Here is a 17,936-nt window from a genome sequence, read left to right as displayed (position 1 = left end):
CTCATGCTAGTTTTTCAGCTCCATCAGGTCATTTATGTTCTTTTCTAAACTGGTTATTTTACTTACCCATTTTTCTAACCTTTTCTCAGGGTTCTTAGTTTCCTTACATTTGGGTAGAACATGTCCCTTTAGCTCAGAGGAGTTTATTATTACCCACCTTCTGAAGGCTACTTCTGTCAATCTTCAAACTCATTCTCCATCCAGTTTTGTTCCCTTGCTGGCGAGGGGTTGTGCTCCTTTGGAGGAGAAGAGAAGTTCTAGTTTTTGGAGTTTTCAGGCTTTTTGCACTGGGTTTTCCTCAGCTTCATGGATTTATTTACCTTTGCTCTTTGATTTTGATGAGCTTCAGATGGAGTTTCTGTATGGATGTCATTTTGGTTGATGTTGGTACTATCTGTTTCTGTTTGTTAATTTTCCTTCTAACAGTCAGACCCTTCTGCTGCAGATCTGCTGGAGTTTGCTGGAGATCCACTCCAGATCTCATCTGCCTGTATCACCAGCAGAGGCTGCAGAACAGCAAGGATTGCTGCCTGTTTCTTTCTCTGGAAGTTTCATCCCAGAGGGGCACCTGCCAGATGCCAACTGGAGCTCTTTTGTATGAGGTATCTGTCAAACCCTGCTGGGAGGTATCTGCTGGCCAGAAGTTACGGGGGTCAGGGACCCACTTGTGGGGGCAATTGTGTCCCTTAGCAGAGTTTGAGCTCTGTGCTGGGAGATATCTGCTTCTCTCTTCAGTGCTGGCAGGCAGGGACGTTTAAATCTGCCGAAGCTGTGCCCACAACCACTCCTTACCCCAGGTACTCTGTCTCAGGAAGGTGGGCGTTTTATCTATAAGCCTCTGACTGTGACTGATGCCTTTCTTTTAGAGATGCCCTGCCTAGAGAGGAGAAATCTAGAGAGGCAGTCTGAGTACACTGGCTTTGCTGAGCTGCAGTGGGCTCTGCCCAGTTCAAACTTCTCAGTAGCTTTGTTTACACTGTGAGGGGAAAACTGCCTACTCAAGCCTCGGCAGTGGTGGATGCTCCTCCCCCCAACAAGCTCAAGTGTCCCAGGTCAACTTCAGACTGCTGTGCTGACAGCGAGAATTTCAAGCCAGTTGATGTTAGCTTGCTGGGCTCCGTGGGGGTGGTATCCACTGAGCTAGAAAACTTGGCTTCCTGACTTCAGCCCCCTTTCTAGGGGGGTGAACAGTTTTGTCTCACTGACGTTCCAGGTACCACTAGTGTATGAAAAAAACTCCTGCAGCTAGCTTGGTGTCTGCCCAAACAGCCACCCAGTTTTGTGCTTAAAACCTAGGGCCCTGGTTGCAAAGGTACAAGAAGGGAATCTCCTGGTCTGTGGCTTGACAAAACCATGGGAAAAGCATAGTATCTGGGCTGGAGTGCACTGTTCCTCATGGCAAAGTCGCTCATGGCTTCCCTTGGCTAGGAGATGGAGTTCTCTCGCCCCCTGCATGCTTCCCAGCTGAGGCAATGCCCCATCCTGCTTCAGCATGCCCTCCATGGGCTGCACCCACTGTCTAACTAGTCCCAGTGAGATAAGCCAGGTACCTCAGTTAGAAATGCAGAAATCACCTGCCTTCTGTGTTGATCTCACTTAGAGTTGCAGACCAGAGCTGTTCCCTATTCAGCCATCTTGCCAGCTACCTGTCATCTTTATATTCTTAACGTGCCTATATAATATTGGAGGTAGAATTGAAACTAGAACCAAGTCTCCTGATCACTGAACTGTGGAACTCAAAATGCCTAATTTAACACTTCTAAGGTTCAGTTTCCTCACCTGTCACATGAGGGGACTGGGCTAACTCACCTTCAAGGTCTCTAATGGATCTTCTATGCTATGCCACTAAGACTTTATTCTGAATGACAGAAACATATCATAGTGTAGGCTTCTTGGTTTCTCTCTTGTGCCATTTTGTGAATCCTATGTATTGTCCTATTTTTCCTTTTTTTAATTATTTTATTAATTTTTAATGTTCCTTTAGGTAGATACTATATCTGGCATTTCTCCCCATGTTATCCTTCCCCACCTCCCACTGTCTCTCCTCTACCCCCCTCAACTGTCCCCAGTGTGTGATGTTCTTCTGCCTGAGTCCACATGTTCTCATTGTTCAACACCCACCTATGAGTGAGAACATGCAGTGTTTGGCTTTCTGTTCTTGTGTCAGTTTGCTGAGAATGATAGTTTCCAGATTCATCTAAGTCCCTACAAAGGACATGAACTCATCATTTTTTATGGCTGTGTAGTAGCTGTGTAGTATTCCACGGTATATGTGTGCCACATTTTCTTTGTCCAGTCTATCATTGATGGGCATTTGGGTTGGTTCCAGGTCTTTGCTATTGTACACAGGGCTGCAATGAGCATACATGTGCATGTGTCTTTACAGTAGAATGATTTATAGTTCTTTGGGTACATACCAAGTAATGGGATTGCTGGGTCAAATGGAATTTCTATTTCTAGATCCTTGAGAAATCGCCACACTGTCTTCCACAATGGTTGAACTAATTTACACTCCCATCAACTGTGTAAGAGTGTTCCTATTTCGTCACATCCTCTCCAGCATCCGTTGTCTCCAGATTTTTTAACGATCACCATTCTAACTGGCATAAAATGGTATCTCAATGTGGTTTTGATTTGCATTTCTCTAATAACCAGTGATGATGAGCATTTTTTCATATGTTTGTTAGCCTCATATATGTCTTCTTTCGAAAAGTGTCTGTTCCTACCCTTCACCCACTTTTGATTTTTTTTTTCTTGTACATCTGTTTTAGTTATTTGTAGATTCTGGATATTAGCCCTTTGTCAGATGGGTAGACTGCAAAAATTTTTTCCTATTCTGTTGGTTGTCTTGGCTATGTGGGCTCTCTTGTGATTCCATATAAAGTTTAAAGTGGTTTTTTCTAGTTCTGTCAAGAAGGTCATTGGTAGATTGATAGAGATGGTGTTGAATCTGCATATTACTTTGGGCAATATGGCAATTTTCATGATATTAATTCTTCCTAACCATGAGAATGGAACATTTTTCCATCTGTTTGTGTCCTCTCTTATTTCATTGAGCAGTGATTTGTAGTTCTCCTTAAAGAAGTCCTTTACATTCTTTGTTAGTTGTATTCCTAGATCTTTTATTCTCTTTGTAGCAATTGTGAATGGGAGCTCACTCTTGATTTGGCTCTCTGTTTGTCTGTTATTGGTGTATAGGAATGCTTGTGATTTTTGCATACTGATTTTGTATCTTGAGACTTTGCTGCAGTTGCTTATCGGTTTGAGAAGATTTGGGGCTGAGACAATGGGGTCTTCTAGATATACAATCATGTCATCTGCAAATAGAGATAGTTTGACTTCCTCCTTTCCTAATTGAATACCCTTTATTTCTTTTTCTTGCCTGATTGCTCTGGCTAGAACTTCCAATAATATATTGAATAGGAGTGGTGAGAGAGGGCATCCTTGTCTAGTGCCTGATTTCAAAGGGAATTCTTCCAGCTTTTGCCCATTCAGTATGATATTGGCTGTAGGTTTGTCATATATAGCTTTTATCATTTTATGATACATTCCATTGATACCTAGTTTATTGAGAGTTTTCTTAATGGCTTCTGCCTTGAGAAATTTAAAATACTTGTTAAGTCTAGCGGGGACTTTTCTCCTCCAGTTGTAGGCACAAATTAACCCACAATATATTGCTTTTGGTTGATTTAATGTTCAAAAATATATATTTTAAGCTACTTTTTCAGTTTATTTGACTAGGTACTTCTTTTTTAATTGGAGCTAGTTGGACTAGGATATAGCATTTACTCAGGCAAGCTCCCTAAGTGTGGGCCTACCTTGCTTTATTGCACTTTGTTTCATTGGGCTTCGTGGATATGACATTTTTTTACAAATTAAAGTTTTGTGACAATCTTGCTTTGAACAAGTTTGTTGGTGCCAGTTTCTCCACCAGCATGAGCTCTCTTTGTGTCTCTGTGTCATATTTTGGTAATTCTCACAACATTTTAAACTTTTAAAATATATCTGTTACGGTGACCTGCAATCAGTGATCTTTAATGTTAATAATTGTTTTGAGACACTACCCACTGTGACTATAGCGGACAAAAAACTTACTAAAAGTTATTTGTGTTCTTACTGCTCTATAGATTGGCCTTTCCCCTACCGCTCTCTCCCCCTCTCCTTGGGCCTACATATTCCCTAGGACAACAATATTGAAGTCAGGCCAGTTAACGACTCTACAATGGCCTCTAAGTGTTTAAGTGAAAGGAAAAGTCTCATGCCACTCACTTTAAATCAAAAGTAAAAATGATGAAGCTTAGTGAAAAGGGCATGTCAAAAGCTGACAGCTTTTTCCCTTTATATTCACAAGCTTGGCCTCTTATGCCAAACAGCCAAGTTGTGAATATAAAGGAAAAGTTCTTGAAGAAAACTAAAAGTGCTACTCCAGTGAACACACAAATGATAACAAAGTGAACAGCCTTATTGCTAATATGGAGAAAGTCTGAGTGGTCTGTATAGAAGATCAAACCAACCTCAACATTTCATTAAGCCAAAGCCTAATCCAGAGAAAGGACCTCCAATTCTGTAAAGACTGAGAGTTGAAGAAGCTGCAGGAGAATTAGAACCTAGCAGGGATGAGTTTATGATATTTTATAGAAGAAGCCATCTCAATAACTGAAAAGTACACTGTGACAGCAAGTGCTATGTAGAAGCTGAAGCAGGTTACCTAGAAGATCTAGATAAAATAATAGATGAAGGTGGTTACATGAAACAACAGATTTTAAATGGTGAGGAAACATCCTTGTATTTCAAGAAGATGCCATTTAGGACTTTCATGGATACAGAGGGGAAGTCACTGCCTGGCTTCAAAGCTTCCAAAGTCAGGCTTAGTCTCTTGTAAAGGGCAACTGCAGCTGGTGACTTGAAGTTGAGGCCAATGGTCCTTTAACAGTCCAAAAATCCTAAGGTCCTTATGAATTATACTAAATTGGCTGGACATGGTGGCTCATGCCTGTAATTCCAGCACTTAAGGAGGCTCAGGCAGGTGAATCACAATGTCAGGAGTTTAAGACCAGCCTGGCCAATATGGTGAAAACTTGCCTCTATGAAAAACACAAAAATTAAATGGATGTGGTGGCACATGCCTGTAATCTCAGCTACTTGGGAGGCTGAGGCAGAAGAATTATTTGAACCTGGGAGTTGGAGGTTGTATTGAGCACCACTGCACTCCAGCCTGGGCAACAGAGTAAGACTCCCTGTTGCAGGTAGGGGTAGGAGAGAAGAATTATACTGAATCTACTCTTTGTGTTCTAGAAATAAAACATAGCCTACATGACAGTATATTCATTTACAGCATGGTTTAATGAATATTTTAAGCTCATTGTTGAGAACTGTTCAGGAAAAAATGCTTTCAAAATATTACTGATCATTGACAATGCACCTAGTTATCCAAGACCTCTGAAGGGGATGTTCAAGGAGAGTAAATATAGTGTAAGCATAACTTTTATATGCACTGGGGAAAAAATAAATTGTATGACACACCTTATTACAATATTCACTCTGTTTCAGTGGTCTGGAACCAAACCTACCATATGTCTGAGGTGTGACTGTATAGAAAATAAAATGTGAGCCACAAATATTGAATGCTACAAATATTTAGAAGTCTTATTATTTATTTCTGAGAACATTAGATTTGAGGATAGATTAAAATTATTTTATTAATAGTGAACTTGCAAATTCTTTTCCCTCACCAAGAGTTATTGGCCCAAATACAAACACATGTGCTCTGTACTTAGAGCCTATATGCGTTGTATTACTGAGGGATAAAGTTTTACATGTATATCACTATTCACAGGCACTTACTCGGGTTTGTTCATCAATGGCTACATATACAGACCCACTAAATTGCAAAGGGCATAAGATACATTGGGAAGAGGACAACAATATCATTGCCCTCAAGCATCCTGAGGCTTAGTTGAGACTACAAGAGTAAGTAATTAGCAAACAGTGTAAGTATATAATCAATACTTGTTTTGAGTTCTGGCAATCAATGCTATAGTGTTTTCTGAGTGGGTGGAAGAGTTAAGGAAGGCTTTCTTGGCATTGGAAGATATTGAAGGAGGCATGAGACTTGGACAAGTAACAAGCAAAGCAAAGGAAGGACACCCAAGGGCAGGAAGGCTTTCTTCTCACCATTATTCTCACACCTTTTGAAAGAAATGTCTCATTACAGAAAACTTATGAAAAGTCTGAATCATTTCCCCAATTTACTTCCTAGCCTGTTTTCCAGAATATAAAGAAACAGGATTAGACTGATATACAGTTCACCTGACTTGCTCAGTTCAAGCCATCACAATTGCAAGGTCCCTTCAATTACCACCTCACTCAAAATGACAAAGAGAGGCAGCTGCAGGAACACTGAACGTTTGGCTTTCGTCTCACTCTCTTCTGAAATTGTGTCTTTTTTTCTACCTAGACTTCTCTTGCCTCACTCCAAGATGCTAGGACCAAAGGGCCCTCTCAAGCAACAGAAGGGTTCAGCTATGCATCACACAAATCAAAGGGACACACACAACACAGTAATACTTGTGTCCCTCCAACTTTGTGATATTATCACCCAGGTAGATATTGTGCAGGATTGGGGGCGGGGTAGAACAGAGGAGGAAACAAGAAGAAAAGGATTCTTGTCATTACTACTAACACTTGTTAACTTTTTAACTGAAGCATAATTATAACCATATTTCCAGGCTTACCCTTTATCATCTCCTCAGCCTTCTAGGTACCTCTTTAGGGCCACTGAGAGACTTTCGCAAAGTTATGTAAGGTTTAGAGATAGAAGGGAGAAACTATACGTGTGTATCATCCCAATTTCCCTGAAGTTAAGAAAGTTTAGCAGCATAGGTGAAGACAAATTTGCCCCATAGAGTGCTGCAGCCTGGAGACAGGTAACCTTCAGCAGATTACAGTCACTCTCAGCTTCACTGTGCTTCACAGGGATGTGTCAGTACCCATCTTACAGGATGTCTGTGAAGACAGCACAGCAAAAGCATTGTGCAGGGCCCTGCCATATAGTACTTCATGAAATGTTAGCTGCTGCTGTTACTGATAATTGTGCGTGTTAAGCATCTTGCAAGAAAATGCCAACAACATGGGACTTGGAATCACAAAGCACTGCTTTGAGTTTCAGCTTTGCCAATAACTGTATGGAATTGGGTTAGCAACTTAAATAGTTGCTAACTATTTAAGTTATGAATTCAATTTTTTAAAATACAACCTAAAAAATGAAGAATACCTCCTTCTAGCTTTACCTCATAGATTTGTTTAGAACCTCAGATAATGAGTGCACCTGTGCTTTGTAAATTGTGAAGTCCTTTCAAATTGTGCTTACTTTATCCTGGACTGCATATCTAGCAGAGCCTGGGCCCACAGAGCCTTGGCTGCTTTGCCAAGAGTGTTTTCTATGCCTCCTTCCTGAAAATCTGACACTACCGAAGGCCTCATTCCTGGGGCCTTCCCCATGAAATGACTGATTAAAAGTGCCCAGTGATTCACTTGACTGACTGCATGCAGTAGTGCATTTGGAAGGCGTGGATATCTAATTGTATTTTCTGCCTCAAGGGACTGAGAAGCTCCCAATAAAATTTTCCTGAGTGTGTCTCTCAGCACCAGCTGATGGAAGTGATGTGACTGGGGGGACTGAGACAGCCTAGGTCTCAGAGCAGGTAGCAGTCCTCATGTGGAGCGTGGCCAATGGGAAGCCCAGGGGCAGGTCCTCACTGTGGCTTGGGGACTGTTTTTCTAGTTTCCAGGGTTGTATGTTACAACTCTCTAAATGGAGACCCATTCTGAAGGAATGGTCAATAGCCCACCTTGCTAATGAGATAGAGGAATTTAAATTCATTCTCTACAACAGAGTTGGGGGAGTCAAAATAGACATTTCAGCAGGTAATTGAATTCATTCCACAATGTGGTACTTCTTGCCACCTTAGTGAGCCAAGAGCCCATTACCTGCTCCTGGAAGTAGGCAGGCATTTGACAGATGTAAATTGCTTTGTCAGGTGACTGATTTGCAGCATCAGCTGCTCCAGAGTGATAGCAGTCCTCTCTCCATATTAGTGTATATTTGGAAATGAATTTCCTAACATTGACCTGAACCCCATGAATACTTTCCAATCACTGGTTGCATTCAGGTTCAAACTTATAGCACAGGAGAGAATAATTTCTCAGCCCAAAACTTTCTAAGATGTCTAGTTTTAAAGGATAGAAGTTGGCTTTCAAAGGTAGTGTCTTATTGTGGGCTGGGATGATGAGTCAGCTCATTTTATGACTAATCCACTTATAACACTGCAAGTGACTGTGCTGTTCTGAGTCTCAGCACATTCCTCTTTATTAAATCATGTCACTTAGAGGCCAAGAGCTCTACTGAGGTGCTCAGGGGTGACCATAATGTGGGAGGAGAAGAGGAGGAAAGGCCAAATAGGGTGGGAAGCCTCTGACATGGACTAACCCCCAACCCCAATTGTAATCAGAGCTGCTCAGCTTTCATTTGTTCATTGTATTGTGGCATCTCACAAAGTTTTCTGTAAAAAGAATTCCAGTCCAGGGACTGTGATGTGATGAGAATTTTTAAACTAATTTTTAATTGACGAGCAACTGTATACTTATACAGTATAATGACATATTTTGATCTGTGTATACATTATAGAAATATTCAAACTAATTAACATTTATCACCCTAACAAGTTATTGTTTTGTGATTGAGAACATTAAAAGCCTATATTTTTTTCATGGTAAACTTTTTTTTTATTTCCATAAGTTTTGGGAACAGGTGGTATTTAGTTATATGAATAAGTTCTTTAGTGGTGACTTCTAAGATTTTGGTACACCCATGACCCGAGCAGTGTGCACTGTACCCAATGTGTAGTCTTCCGTCCCTCACCCCACTTCCCACGTTTCCCCCGAGTTCTCAAAGTCCATTGTATCATCCTTATGCCTTTGTGTCCTCATACCTTAGCTCCCACTTATCAGTGAGAACATACCATGTTTGGTTTTCCATTTCTGAGTTACTTCATTTACAATAATGGTCTCTAATTCCATCTAGGTTACTGCAAATGCCATTATTTTGTTCCTTTTTATGGCTGAGTAGTATTCCATGATATATACAAACCACATTTTAAAAGCCAATTTTTTTAACAGTTTCAAAATGTACAATGCATTATTATTAACTGTGGTCACCATGGAGTCCGATAGATCACTAAAACTCTAGTCCAACTGCAACATGGTACCTTTGGATCAACATCTCCCTTTTTCCCATCTCTCTCCTTTCCCCTCAGCCTCTGGTAGCTTTTCTACTCTGTTTCTATGAGATTGACATTTTTAGGTTCCACATGTAAGTGAGATGATATAGTATTTGTCTTTCTGTGCCTGGCTTATTTCACTTGGCATAATGTCCTCCAGTTTCATTCATATTGTCATGAATGACAGAATCTTCTTTTTAAAGGATGTATAATATCCCATTATGTATATACATATATACACACACATACATAATGGTATGTGTATATATACCACATATATACACACAGCATATATATATAAACATTTTCTTTACTAATTCTTTTATTTTCTTCAACTTTTATTTTAAGTTATAGGGTACATGTGCAGGATGTGCAGGTTTGTTACATAGGTAAATGTGTGCCATGGTGGTTTGCTGCACAGATCAATCCATCACCTAGGTAATAAGCCCATCATCCATTAGTTATTCTTCTTGATGCTCTCCCTCCCCCAACCCCTAACAGGCCCCAGTGTGCATTGTTCCCCCCAATGTGTCCATATGTTATCATCCAGCTCCCGTTTCTGCATTTGTTTGCTGAGAATAACAGCTTCCAGCCCCATAAGGACATGATCTCTTTCCTTTTTATGGCTGCATAGTATTCCATGGTGTATATGTACCACATATTCTTTATCCAGTCTATCACTGATGGGCATGTGAGTTGATTCTATGTCTTTTCTATTGTGAATAGTTCTGCAATGAACATATCCATGCATACGTCTTTATAATAGAATGATTTATATTCCTTTGGGCATATACCCAGTAATAGGATTGCTGGGTCAGATGATATTTCTGCCCCTAGATCTTTGAGGAATCTGCATATTGTCTTTCACAATGGTTGACCTAACTGAACACTCCCAACAGTATAAAAGTGTTCCTTTTTCTCCACAGTGTTGCCAGCATCTGTTGTTTCTAGATTTTTTAATAATTGCCATTCTGACTGGCATGAGATGATATCTCATTGTAGTTGTGATTTACATTTCTCTAATGATCAATGATGTTGAGCTTTTTTTCGTTTCTTGGCCACATGAATGTCTTCTTTTGAGAAATATGTGTTCATGTCCTTTGCCCACTTTTTAATGAGGTTGTCTGTTTTCTCTTGTACATTTTCTTTTAAGTTCCTGGCAGTCTCTGCATATTAGACCCTTGTCAGATGGACAGATTACAAAATTTTTTTTCCATTCTTTAGGTTGCCTGTTAACTCTGATGATCGTTTTTTTGTTTGTTTGTTTGTTTATTTGTTTTGCTATGCAGAAGTTCTTTAATTTGATCTTATTTGTTAATTTTTGCTTTGTTGCAATTGTTTTGGCATTTTCATTATGAAATCTTTACCTGTGCCTGTGTCCTGAATGGTATTGCCTAGATTGTCTTCTAGGATTTTTATAGTTTGGGGTTTTACATTTAAGTCTTTAAACCATCTTGAATTCCTTTTTGCACAGCATGCAAGGAAGAGGTCTAGTTTCAATTTTCTGCATATGGCTAGCCAGTTCTCTCAGCACCATTTATTAAATAGAGAATCCTTTCCCCATTGCTTGCTTTTGTCAGGTTGTTGAAGATCAGATGGTTGTAGATGTGAAGTCTTATTTCTCAGTTCTCTATTTTGTTCCATTGGCCTCTGTGTCTGTTCTTGTACTAGTAGCCTGTTGGTTTTTTGTTTTTAATTATTTCTGGGCTTTTTTATTATTATTATTAATTATACTTTAAGTTCTGGGGTACATGTGCAGATCTTGCAGGTTTGTTACATAGGTATACACGTGCCATGGTGGTGGTTTGCTGCATCCATTGCCCCATCACCTACATTAGGTATTTCTCCAAATGCTATCCCTCCCCCATCCTCCCATCCCCTGCTATTCCTCCCCTAGCCCCTCATCTCCCAGACCCCAGTGTGTGATGTTCCCATGTGTTCTCATTGTTCAATACCCACTTATGAGTAAGAACATGTGGTGTTGGCTTTTCTATTCTTGTGTCAGTTTGCTGAGAATGATGGTTTCCAGTTTCATCCATATCCCTGCAAAGGACATGAACTCATCCTTTTTTATGGCTGCATAGTATTCCATGGTGTATATGTGCCATATTTTCTTTATCCAATCTATCATCGATGGGCATTTGCATTGGTTCCAAGTCTTTGCTATTGTGAAAAGTGCCATAATAAACATACATGTGCATGTGTCTTTATAATAAAATGATTTATAAACCTTTGGATATGTACTCAGTAATGGGATTGCTGGATCAAATAGTATTTCTGTTTCTAGATCCTTGAGGAACCACACTGTCTTCCACAATGCTTGAATTAATTTACACTCCCACCAACAGTGTGAAAGTGTTCCTTTTTCTACACATTCTCTCCAGCATCTGTCTCCTGATTTTTTATTGATCACCATTCTAACTGGCATGAGGTGGTATCTCAATGTGGTTTTGATTTGCATTTCTCTAATGGGCAGTGATAATGAGCCTTTTTTCATATGTTTGTGGGATGTAAAGGAAATAAGAGAGGAAACAAACAGATGGCAAAATATTCCATGTTCATGGTTAGGAAGAATCAATATTGTGAAAATGGCTATACTGCCCAAAGTAATTTACATATTCAGTGCTATCACCATCAAGCTAACAATGACTTTCCGCACAGAATTTGAAAAAACCACCTTAAACTTCATATGGAACCAAAAAAGAGCCTGCATAGCCAAGACAATCCTAAGCCAAACAAACAAAACTGGAGGCATCACGCTACCTGACTTCAAACTATATTACAAGGCTACTGTAATCAAAACAGCATGATACTAGTACCAAAACAGAGATATAGACCAATGGAACAGAACAGAAAGAACGCCACACATCTACAACAATCTGATCTTTGCCAAACCTGACAAAAACAAGCAATGGGGAAAGGATTCCCTATTTAATAAATGGTATTGGGAAAACTGGCTAGCCATGTGCAGAAAATTGAAACTTGAGCCCTTCCTTACACCTTATATGAAAATTAACTCTAAATGGATTAAAGATTTAAACATGAGGCCTAACACCATAAAAACCCCAGAAGAAAACCTAGGCAATACCATTCAGGACATAGCCATGGGCAAGGACTTCATGACTAAAACACAAAATGCAATGGCAACAAAAGCCAAAAGAGACAAATAGGATCTAATTAAACTTAAGTGCTTCTTCACAGCAAAAGAAGCTATCAATAGAGTGAACTGGCAACCAAAAGAATGAGAAAAAACTTTTTCGATCTACCTATCTGACAAAGGGCCAATATCCAGAATCTACAGAGAACTTAAACAAATTTACAAGAAATAAACAACCCCATCAAAAAGTGGGCAAAGGATATGAACAGACACTTTTCAAAAGAAGACATTTATCAATTCTTTTATTGTTGGACCCTTAGATTGCTTTTGCATCTTGCCTATTATAAATAATGCTGAAATAAACATGGGAGTACAGATATCCCTTCAACATACTGATTTTAATTTTTTAATGTGGACACTAATGATCTTTGACAGTTCTCTCTCAGTGGCATCTATAGTACTTTGAGAGTTTTGTCTGGTTTGCTCAATCATACGCGCATAATGACAGAGTGAAAAGAATACTGCACGGGGATTCAGGGGACCAGGCCACTGGTGTCCTATTCCTGCCCCTAGTTACCCTATAACCTTTAGGAAACCCCATCCCCATTCTCAACCAGACTCTCTTCATTGGTCTCTAGGTATTCTTCTTCTATGGCTATTCCCAGGTATGCGACTATGGTATAGACAAGACTGACTTTGGGTTATGTGTAGTTCCTGGTACATACTATGAAACTATTAATCTCTGAAAAGTTATAAACCCCTTATGTTCACTGCCAAATATCAGTGATTTTTTTACACTCTTGAATCTATCAGTAGCAGAGACTACTTTTTAAATGGAATCTTGCATGGAAGACCATATCTCTAGCACAAGAAAGTGAAGACACTATATTAGGGAGGAAGGTTACAGGAATTGCTGCCCTCTCTTCTTTTATGATTCCTACAGTGATTCATGAGGCATCTTTGAGGAAAATCAGGAACTATCTGGAATGTGTTTTGTAAATTATTGGACTAGATGTTTTTCATGGTCACTTCTAGTTATAATGATTTATGAATCTATGAGGCAGTACACTAGAATCAGGAAAGCATGATGTCATTAGAAGGTCTACATACATCAACTAAGATCTCATTTACGGGTTATGGCAGCCAGGGACACATGCCATTTGGAACACTATTAAGGAACTTGCTATTCAACTCTAAGAAATACAGTGAGCTGATACCATCCAAACATTAGGATCTGCACCATCTTTCCAGCTGATGCCACATTCCTCATCTGCGTCTCCAGCCAACGACTGAGTATAATGGGGCTATCAGAATTTGGCCATTTTTGCCCAATATGGGTTACCTCTTTGCTCTGTGTCTTCCCATTGGGTGGTCCAAGACTTGTTAGATTTGCCCAATTCTATTTCCTCCACTTTTTATCCCTCACAAATATTAACATTACAACCTCAGGTAACCTTTTACATCACTCTTTATAAAGCTTTCAGATGAGCAGAACAATACTGAATAGCACAGTATTGATTAATTAGAATAGGAATGAGACTTCCTTTCTGCTAAAAACAAATGAGAGAATGAGGATGAGAACGAGCGAATGAAAGGCAGAGGAAGAGGTCAGGCATTAATCATAGTATCTAGCATGTGATAAATACCTGATAATTATTTCTCTTTTTGTCTGTACCTTATTAGCTGTAACATGCTAATTCAAAACTAAGGCTGGCCAGCCAAGCTCCTGGATTCTCCAGGTTGTTGGCTAAAGTTAGCTTCTTCCTGTTTTCAGTTAAGTCATAATTATCACAGGTCTCTACCCCAAGGCCTCTGGACATAAATTTTGACTTTGGTGCTAAGGACCTCTCTTTCCCCAGACTCTATTCTCAGTACCTGTATCCTTTAGTCCTCTATTGTGGAATCAATTGTTAGTATACGGATTCCTTTATGCCCTGTTTCCTCTAACTTATATACCTATTCATCAACAAATATCCTTATTAACTGTGATGTAAAAAATGTCATATTAGCCACCATGGGGGTAGAAGCCTCATTTAAACATTAATTTTGGCCTCAGGGAACTTATAGATGATAATAGATACTCATAAATTACGTTCATCACTTTATTAGAGCTATAAATACCTGTTAAGAGTATTTATAAGAGAAGTTAAGATGATGCTCAGTTAATACTCAGAGGATAATATTTAAATATATATATGTGTATATATATATGTGTGTGTGTGTGTGTGTGTGTGTGTGTGTGTGTGTGTGTGTATATAAATATATATATTTCAAAGGTGCAATATCAGAGATGACTTCTGGGAGAGAGTTGCATTTTCAATGTGGCTAAGGTATTAAGTCATTAGTGGAAAGCTGATAAATAAGCTAAAATAATATGAATTGCTGTATGAATCAATCATCCCTTACTCCCTCACCCAAGGTGGCAATTAAGGGGCAAGCAAAGTATAGATCATAGACCTGAGAAATGGCTCATTAGAACCTTAAGGTATGAAGCCAGAGCAGACGCAAATGCCAGGAAAACCATCACCATGATGCACAGGTTTTTAGTTGCACAGGGTTATCCTCACACACCATCAGCACAGCCTTCAGACCACTGAGTTATTTCTGAAAATCTGTCATATGTTATTTCTTTCCAGATGGTAGTCTGAGAGGGACAGAATGAGAGGGAGCAGGAGAAAGAAGTGAATAAATAAGAATGCATCTGGAGAATGAGGCATCTTGGAATCTGGAAAGTGAGGCATCCTGGAAGAGAGATGAAAGTAAAATTTTAAAGGTAAAGAAAGAATTTTTAAAACTATACCCTCACCATAAGTGAGGTTAAGTTGAATGGCACATAGACACATTGGCTTAGATTGCCCCATGTAACCCAAGCATAGATAAAAATAACAAGAGGACAAATCCACTGTATATTCTTAGAGCCCCACGTATGAAGAGTTGGGATTGGGACAAAATATGAGGAATGGAGGAAGGAGTGACTTCTAGTTCTTTTTATCAGTCCTGATAAAGAAATAAGAGAGAAAGAAGACTTAAGTGGGCCCCATCTTACACCTTTTAGCGATAAGCACCATAAATTAAAACAATCTTCCAGAGGCCACATTAAAAGATTACAGAATAAGTTGGTGACAGGGTGTGAAGCCACTTCTAGAAGATGAGGTGGTGGAAGGAGAGATAAAGAGTGGGTTAAAACAGATGCTTAAATTTAGACTGACAAGTATGCATAAGTGTCATTTTGTCTAAAAGCAGAATGGACTAAATGACATCAGAGTTTTTTTTTTTTTTTTTTTTTCAGTATAATAGCTATTTTACAGGTATGTTTGACAGCTTGAAAGTTGAACATTAAGATATTTTATTTCAAATCCAGGTCTTCATTTGCATATGGACAAACAAAACTTAAAACAAACAAAACCCTCCAAATATATACCTTGTGTTCTTGGCTTCCCTTACTATTATTTCTCTCTTACAGTGGGAATACACAAACCCTATGCTTTTAGTCAGCCAAATACTTGAGTTCTCTGAAATACTGTAAACCAAGCGTTATTGTTAATTTGATTTGGATCTGCTTTAGGGAAATGTACTTTTCTGTGGCTTAGCTTTCTGTGGGCTTTCTGCCAGCATTTGGGAGTGTGGCTCAAACATTATCACTGGTGTTACCAAAGTTCAGCTTTGGAAAGCTATTTTGGAAACTGAAATATGAACCTAACTTCATAATTATATAGAACCAGGAGGCTGTCTATATTTTATGATTTGAGAGAAATTTGGATTAGGAGTCTTACTCTTTGGCCTGGAAAACTCACAACAGGACAATCCTAGATGTACAGATTAAAGAATAATGAAAGCAAATTTGAGGCCACCACTGAGAGAATATTTTATGTACTCCACAATTTCATTTTAAAGCTGGGGCAATAGATAGTTGGCCTGTAACATGCGTGGAGGCTCAGTGTTGTTTCTCTCCAACTAGCCACAAGTAACAATTCTGACCTCATTCCCCAATATCACCTTGCAGCCCAAAATAGAAGCATTAACTTCTTACTTGTGCTTAATGCTTTCCTGCCTCTGTTCCTTTCTTCCATGCCATAACAATGTCTCCTTGTTTGCAGTGTTCATGATCTAGCTCTGCTGTGAATGTGCCCTAACAATGAAGTCTTTTATATTTTTCCCAACCAGAATTAACGTCTCATTTTTGAGAAATTGTTAGTTTATCCCAAAATTTATGCTTTTAAAGTGTATCCTTTTAAAGTCAGTGGCTTTTAGAATATTCTCAAAGTTGTTTCAACACCAATAATTTTAGAATATATTCATCATTCCAAAAAAAAACCTCGTAATCATTAGTAGTCTCCATTGTACCTACTCCCCAGCCCTTAGCAGCCACTAATCTACCTTTTTGCCCCTATTGATTTGCATATTCAGTACATTTAATACAAATAAAATGAGTAGCTTTCTGTGTCTGATCTTATTTACTTAGGATGTTTTCAAGATTTATCCATGTAGAGCATGAACCCGTGCTCTATCCCTTTATATGGCTGACTTTTCCTTGCATCAATATATCAGGTCTCATTTATTTCTTAATTGATAGTCATTGAGTCATTTCCGCTTTGAGTATTATTAATAATACTGAGATGAACATGTATAGATGAGTTTTTGTATGGGCATTTATTTCCATTTCTCTTGAGTAAACTTCCAGATAGGAGTAAAATACTGTGGATCATATAGTAGCTCTACATTTAGCTCATTGAGGAACTGCCAAACTGTTCACCAAACTGGCTGTATCATTTTTTGTTCTTACCCAAAGTGTATGAGCTTTCTAGTGTCTCCACATTCTCTCTAACACCTATTATTGCCTTTTAAAACTTTATCTTAGTGGGTATGAGGTGATAAAATCATTTGGTTTTTATTTATATTTCCCTAATGATAAATCATGATGACTATCTTTTCATGGCTTATTGGCCATTTGTATATATTCTTCAGAGAAATGTCTGTCTTCTTTAATTGAGTTATTTACAGCTGTGAATTTCCCTCTAAGTACTACTTTAGTTGCATCCCATAATTTTGGCATGCTATTTTGTTTACATTCATCTCGAAGTGTTTGAATGCCCCTTGTGATTTTTTTCTTTGACTTATTGGTTGTTTAGGAGTATGTGGTTTAACTTCCACATGCTATTGAATTTTCCAAGTTTCCTTGTTACTGATTTTATTGTACTTGGATAACATACTTTTTGTGTTTTCAATCATTGTAAACTTATTGAAACTTATTTTGTGGCCTAATATAGACTCTATCTTGAAAAGTATTCAGGAGCACCTGAGAAGAGCATTTATTTTACTGTGGCTGGGTGGACTATTCTATAGATACTTTGTATTTACTTTGTTTATATTGTTGTTCAAGTCTTCTGTGTTCTTGTTGATCATCTGTCTGGTTCTATCCATTGCTTAAATTGAGATACTGAAGTCTGAAATTATTATTGTCAAATTTTCTATTACTCCCTTCAATTCAAAATTTTCTACCTCATGTATTTTGGGGCTTGTTAGGTGCTTATATAATTATTGTATATTTTTGAATGAACTGT

At 38.7% G+C, this 17,936-nt stretch overlaps 1 long non-coding RNA gene across 1 annotated transcript in view; it reads left to right on the top strand.

Annotated features, from left to right (window-relative positions):
- Nucleotides 1–7,574: 7,574 nt before the first annotated feature.
- Nucleotides 7,575–17,936, top strand: part of LOC119472987 — a 79,385-nt gene continuing 69,023 nt past the window's right edge. The window contains exons 1-2 of the long non-coding RNA XR_005202156.1: nucleotides 7,575–7,703; nucleotides 15,012–15,134. This is a non-coding gene — a long non-coding RNA (uncharacterized LOC119472987). The remainder of the gene's footprint in view (nucleotides 7,704–15,011; nucleotides 15,135–17,936) is intronic.

Source organism: Cebus imitator, unplaced genomic scaffold, assembly GCF_001604975.1.
Source record: "Cebus imitator isolate Cc_AM_T3 unplaced genomic scaffold, Cebus_imitator-1.0 Scaffold126, whole genome shotgun sequence".
In the NCBI taxonomy this organism is placed as follows: Eukaryota; Metazoa; Chordata; class Mammalia; order Primates; family Cebidae; genus Cebus; species Cebus imitator.
The sequence above is the reverse complement of the archived record's forward strand: the minus strand, read 5'-3'. Positions and strand labels throughout refer to the sequence as shown.